Raw genomic sequence first — 7,094 nt, forward strand, 5'->3', positions numbered from 1 at the left:
AAAGGAATATTTCACAACTGTTGTTTTTTTTCTTATCTTTTTTTCACTTCGGCGTTCCCGAAAAAGATTGTAGGGCTTTGAGTTTTGACTAAAACACGTAGACGCCATTGCGTTAACAAAAAGCGCTTTGCGGTGCGCATTAACATATGGAGAAGAGATAACGTTTTTGGATGATGAAAAAAAGCATTTATAGCTGTTTGTCTTCTGTTTGTCTCCGGAAAAATTTCCTAAATGCTTTTTTGGTTTTATATTTTTAATTGATAAATATTCATAATAGGTACTAAAAATGTCTTAATTTGATATATTTCGGTGTTTCATCATCAACTTTTGATTTAACTCCAAAACTTTAACAGCAATTAGGTATTATTATTGATTCGACAAATGAAATCCGGCAAATTAAATCATACTTAAGTTTGTCGAGTTCAATAAAAACGCACGGCACAGTATTTAAAGTTGCCTTTAGACAAACAAGGAAGTAGAAAGAACTTTGAACACATTGTAACCATCTTTTTCCAAAATTTTGGCATTTCAATTACTTAGTTGACATAATTATGAAAACTAAAAAATTAAGCTACATAGATTCGCTGTCACATCATCCTTTATCACAGAAAATAAAGTTCAACTTCAAACCAGCTTATATTCGTATTTTTTATGAAAAGCAAAGTTTTTACGAAAATTATAACCAATTAATTTGTCTTTAATGTTGCCGCGGTGAACACAACAAAGACATTTTTTGTAAAGACCAAATCAACCGCAGATGCCAGCTAAATTTGTTTATTTTTAAAAAGAATGCAGTGAATACTTACCTGTTATTGATTATATTTGAAAAAAAAAGTACAACTGAAAATTGCACAAAATCAGGAAGAGAAAAATCAGGTATGCATTTCCATTTTTTTTCGTCAACTAAAAGAAACAAAAACTCAAATAATTTGTAAATATAAAAAGTTAGTAGCAATTTCAATTTCGCCTTTTTTTATGTTCATTTGTCTTCATTTGTTAATTCCTCGTGTATATGAATAGCAGAGACAGAGCTATTAGCGTAGTTTTTTGATCAATGAAGTGAAGGCGTAGAAATTATGTACGATTAACGCCAATTTCAGCTTTGATTTTAGATAGGAATTCGCTTATTAGCGTTGATCTTACAGAATTATGCGTTTTTAGAGTTGATTTTCTATAATTTCAGCGCTTTCGCAGCATTCTCCTCAAATTTTGGCCAAAAAATTGCGTTGAAACTTCTGGCTAGTCATCGCTAATTACTACACTTTTACTTAACTTCATATATTTGCAAAAAATTATAAGCTTGCGCAATTAAACTTCATGAACAGTGAATGGTTGTTAGAACGGATTAAAACTGGGTTCATAATTGTTTACAGCACTATGGAGACTACGGAATCTCTGGTCGAAATCTTGACTACAAAATTACATATCGAAGAGTGTTTTGAGCTTGTTCCTAATGTTTTCACATGCTGTATTTTATGGTCAAATCTCCTTTCTAATTTTTTTCGTTACAACAATAATTTTTCAAGTAGACAAATGAGAAAGTTTTGGTTTGTCGAGATGCTCATACGCCCCACTACATCGCCAGGTGCCGTCGCCGAAGGATAAATTTGTTAATGGCAATGGCAGTTCAGTGGGTGTGCTCATGATCAAAAACTTTCTCAAAGGGTCTAACCTCGAATAACGAGAACCTCGACCTGGGCAGCGAGCACTCGACATCGAGATGATTTATGGTAGTTTGCTAAAGATCTGAAGCATTGACTGATTTAACAATTAGGAGCATAGTAGTTTCACTGACAATTTAAATTGCGTCCCCATATTTTTTTCATGTCAAGATCTCGATTAGGATTTCTTCTGTCAACCAAATGAAGACGGGAGTACAGGAAGAGAGTTGATACCAGAAGAAGAAATACTTTTTTCAGTCTTCATCTACAAGTTGTCACTGGAAGCGATTCAGGTCGAAAAACTCACTCTATCCCTTATCCATATATCCTAGTCCTGTAATCGCCATTTTTGAACGAGTTGAACAAATATTTAGAAATATCGTCGGCGTGTTTGGTTTTAGTAAAACAAAAATTTCGAAAGCCCTTACAAATTTTCTTTGGTATCGGCAGTTTGTCCGACTTCAAACGTAGAATATTATCGGTACGTTTGATTTTATAATGATGGTACTCGTCAATAAATTTAACTCAACCCAGAGTTGCAACGCATTTCGAAAACAAAAAAAACAACGAACAGAAACAGCGTGACACAAATTGCTATAAAAGATGCTAAAACACGGTAAATAGCGCCAAAATCATCACATTTTGAACGGAAGTGATTTATCAAGACGTTTAGGAGCTTGCAAAATCATTGCATATGGCAATCACTAAAAAACGAAAAATTCTGTTTTGATCAAGAAAAACAAGGTAGAGTGACTAATAGGTTGGTCGATACGAACCCAGTGAAACGAAACTTGATACATCTTGATACATGCTAAATCTTGCCGAAATCTTGACATGGTACTTACCATGAAAACATCGAGTTATGTACGGACTTTCAAGTTCATTGCCTGGCTTTCAAGAAACATGATCTTATTAATGAGTTCCAAGAAATGGTGGTCTATCAAGATCTTGGCAAGGTGGGAAACTATTTTTCAGGTTGTTATTTCCTAGCCAGTCTAAATACAAATGTTCTTCAAGGTTTCTTTCTGTTAGCTTCTATTTTTTGTTGATAAAGTTAGGCCCTGGTTATCGGATACGCAATATCAACAGTAACCTACGTTGAATTTGTTAACAATAAACATTTCGTCGAATAAAAAATTCCTTGAATTAACTTTCAAATAATATTGTTTGTGATTAAAATTTGCAGCCAAAAAAAATTCTTTTGGTTTTTGTACGAAACAATTTCTTTTTCACATAAACTTTGTTCGTTTGATTTTATGAGGGTTTAAAGTCCTGTTCAAGTCTCTACTTTTTCCATCAAACTTTTAACATACTGAAAGTCACACATAGTATGGTAATAGATTGGTTTGCTCAGCTACAGAAGCACAACACCAGTTCTGATTCATCGCTTGAAAGATAAACTAAAATAAGTAGCTTTACAATTGAAATGTGAATCACAAATTACAAGACGTTTGATTGTACGACACAAACTTTTGATCAATATTTTCTATTGAGAGCTATAAAAAGGGAAAAAAATAAAAACAATCAGGCCGAAAAACATTTTTCATTGAAATCACAATTGGAAATTGCCGATGTTTACGGACAACAAGTTCGAAATGGGAGCAATATATCTAATATGAAGATTTCTACTTTTTCTTAATTTCTATTGGATGAGAAACCTGTCATGCGTTTAAGCAATCTTTTATCATAATGTACTTTCTCGACTCAAAATTTTTACTGTTCTGATTTTCCTTGGTTGACTTTGCTCCGCGCAATTACTTAAGATTCTATATATGAGAAGAATTTTATTCCAGACTTTTTTTGATGGTATTCGCTCCGCAAATACAAGTGATGAAGTTACTAGAGTGTTTAGAAATGGCCATACACATAAAAATAGGCGCACGAAACCAACAAAATACAACTCAAAAGTGGAATAATAATCAATCCGTAAACATTATCAGCAATTACCAAAAAAGAAATCGCAAAGCCAACAGCACAAAATCCTACCAACATTAACAAAGATTCAATCGCAACGCCAATGCCTACTACCAAAATTGTTACACAAAGGTTTGCCGCATCTGTGGATAGCATTGGAACAAATATCACAGAGATTTTGGAATTTTAAATCACTTTGCAGAAGTGTACAGCAAGTTGAAAAAAGAACAAAATCAAATATTACCGACAACAAACAATTCAAATCGAAACTAATCCAAACAATGACGACGAAGAATTTTTCAATTATATCAACAGTTATAGAGAAATATAGAACCAGGAGTACGACTCAACATACGACTGTGATTCAGACAATACTTCGAGGCGTGAGCGCATAAGACTGTGATTCGCGGAGGATTGGTTGACTCCTTCCTTATAGTTTTTCAATTGAGCATATGCCGGGAGCAAAAATTGGATTAGTCAAATATATTTCCAGAAACCAATTCGAAAAAGCAAAGAAAATTCTTACATACGATAAACTTTTTGTTGCTGCAATTATTTTGAAAGTTCAGACAATCATATAAATAAACCGTTAAGTTCAAATGAATACTTTTCCAAAAAAATTCGATACAATGCTAAAGAACTATTTATATAATGCATATTCAAACACAGATATCGCAACAACAAGTCCACTTCATAACAACAGCAAAATACGATCTTATATTAAGTCAAAAGCATCTCATATACAAACTCTAAACCACTCATTGTATATTGCACCGCAATTCGCCACTTCTAAAAACCGATTAATACAAATTTCATTCAAGCATTCGCAAAACCTGTCATGCGTTTAAGCAATCCTTTATCTTAAGGTACTTTCGCGACTGAAAATAAAATTTACTGTTGTGATATTCCTTGTTTGACTGCCCTCCGCAAATTTGCGTAAGATTCTATATATGAGAAACATTTTATTCCAGACTTTTTTTTGATGGTATTCGCTCCGCGAATACAAGTGATGAAGTTACTAGAGTGTTTAGAAATGGCCATACACATAAAAATAGGCGCACGAAACCAACAAAATACAACTCAAAAGTGGAATAATAATCAATCCGTAAACATTATCAGCAATTACCAAAAAAGAAATCGCAAAGCCAACAGCACAAAATCCTACCAACATTAACAAAGATTCAATCGCAACGCCAATGCCTACTACCAAAATTGTTACACAAAGGTTTGCCGCATCTGTGGATAGCATTGGAACAACTATCACAGAGATTTTGGAATTTTAAATCACTTTGCAGAAGTGTACAGCAAGTTGAAAAAAGAACAAAATCAAATATTACCGACAACAAACAATTCAAATCGAAACTAATCCAAACAATGACGACGAAGAATTTTTCAATTATATCAACAGTTATAGAGAAATATAGAACCAGGAGTACGACTCAACATACGACTGTGATTCAGACAATACTTCGAGGCGTGAGCGCATAAGACTGTGATTCGCGGAGGATTGGTTGACTCCTTCCTTATAGTTTTTCAATTGAGCATATGCCGGGAGCAAAAATGGGATTAGTCAAATATATTTCCAGAAACCAATTCGAAAAAGCAAAGAAAATTCTTACATACGATAAACTTTTTGTTGCTGCAATTATTTTGAAAGTTCAGACAATCATATAAATAAACCGTTAAGTTCAAATGAATACTTTTCCAAAAAAATTCGATACAATGCTAAAGAACTATTTATATAATGCATATTCAAACACAGATATCGCAACAACAAGTCCACTTCATAACAACAGCAAAATACGATCTTATATTAAGTCAAAAGCATCTCATATACAAACTCTAAACCACTCATTGTATATTGCACCGCAATTCGCCACTTCTAAAAACCGATTAATACAAATTTCATTCAAGCATTCGCAAAACCTGTCATGCGTTTAAGCAATCCTTTATCTTAAGGTACTTTCGCGACTGAAAATAAAATTTACTGTTGTGATATTCCTTGTTTGACTGCCCTCCGCAAATTTGCGTAAGATTCTATATATGAGAATTTTTCTATTCCAGAACATTTTTGGATGGTATTCGCTCCGCGAATACAAGTGATGAAATTACTGGAGTGATTCGACTAACGAAAGAATGAATTTGGATTTGTATTATTCTAAGTTTTTTTGCTTGTCATAATTGCTATAACTGTAAGAGGTTCAGTTAAACAATGCATTGAGATTCAAGAGAAGGAATGTAAGATTAAATACAGAAATGATAAGCAGTTTGATCAATGATTTAAGCACAAGACAAAAATGAACAATATAAAAAAGCAGAAAAATCAGGAAACAAAAACTATGGGTCAGATATTGAGTCTGATAAGCAATTTATAAAAAAACAACAATTAGTGAAAATTTGCAAAGAAGGAAATGAGTTTTAGCAACAAAAAAGGAAAACCAAAATAAACTAAACTGAAGATTTAAAATTTTTAATGATTAGCTCCGCGATGTTGCTAATAATCAAAACTGCATATAACACTACATCACATTTGAACCTGAAGAAATTAAAGAATTTCAAAGTTTATTTTAATGAAAACGAGAAAATTGATAACATTTTTACTGGTTATCATATTTAATAAAAAAGGTTTCTGAGTAAATTTGATTCAATAATCAGGTTCTGAATTCTGAATCTGATGAAAATTCTGCTTCCTTAGAATCTTCTTTTCAATGTAGAGATGATAAATCTACTTTCTATTTATTTTTCTTTTATAAATGTCGTCGTTTTTGTCTTGAGGAAGCTTGATTCAAAGAAAAAAATTGGAGGGCATGCTTGAATTAAATCGAGCAACTCATCCAATTCTGTCATTGGTGTTGAACTGCTCCGCCATTTGCACTTGTTTTGCAATGACGAGTTTGCTGTTGCTTGTCTTTGTTTAGGTCTTTGTGGAGGAATTGCTATAATTTGCTCCACGGGATATATTCGCTTGTGCTCAAGGTGTTTTGGGGTGCGATTGGGGTAATTTTTTTGGGCTTGGTCGGTATTCTCACTCGCAATGCTCTTGATACATTTTAATGGATTGAAGACACAGAAATTCTACCGTTGTTAATTCTTCTATGCCTGATTTTAATTTTCTTCTACAGGATTTTGAAAAATACAGGAATTATTATTCTCGGCACCATAAAAGCATTACAGAAATTTAAATGTCTAGCAGGATTTGCAGCCTAACTTTCCAAATATCCCATGATAATGAATAAAGATGAGTAACTGCAGTTACGCCCATCATACGGATAAGACATCATTGCCATATATCATATCGCATTTTATTTTTATTTCAATTTTACTTTCAATTTGCTGTTGATATTTGTGATCATGAAGTTTCAATTGTTCATAGCAATATCCAGCACACTGTCTGTTCACGTTGCAAACATTTAAACTAATTCCATTGTGCCGCAAGATCAAATTATGATCAGTTGTTGCAAATCTTGAACAAGTTTGTTGTTAACTTCACTCTTCCTAATTACTCCCCTTCAAGTCAGT

The 7,094-nt window shown here is 33.1% G+C and overlaps 1 long non-coding RNA gene across 1 annotated transcript; it reads left to right on the forward strand.

Annotated features, from left to right (window-relative positions):
* The first annotated feature begins 779 nt into the window (after positions 1–779).
* Positions 780–1,934, forward strand: LOC142357041 (uncharacterized). Its single transcript, XR_012761538.1, has 3 exons — positions 780–876; positions 1,374–1,398; positions 1,844–1,934. It is a non-coding gene; the product is annotated as an uncharacterized LOC142357041 (long non-coding RNA).
* The last annotated feature ends 5,160 nt before the right edge of the window (positions 1,935–7,094 follow it).

Source organism: Convolutriloba macropyga, unplaced genomic scaffold, assembly GCF_964194025.1.
Source record: "Convolutriloba macropyga unplaced genomic scaffold, txConMacr16.3 SCAFFOLD_4532, whole genome shotgun sequence".
NCBI classification, from domain to species: Eukaryota; Metazoa; Xenacoelomorpha; order Acoela; family Convolutidae; genus Convolutriloba; species Convolutriloba macropyga.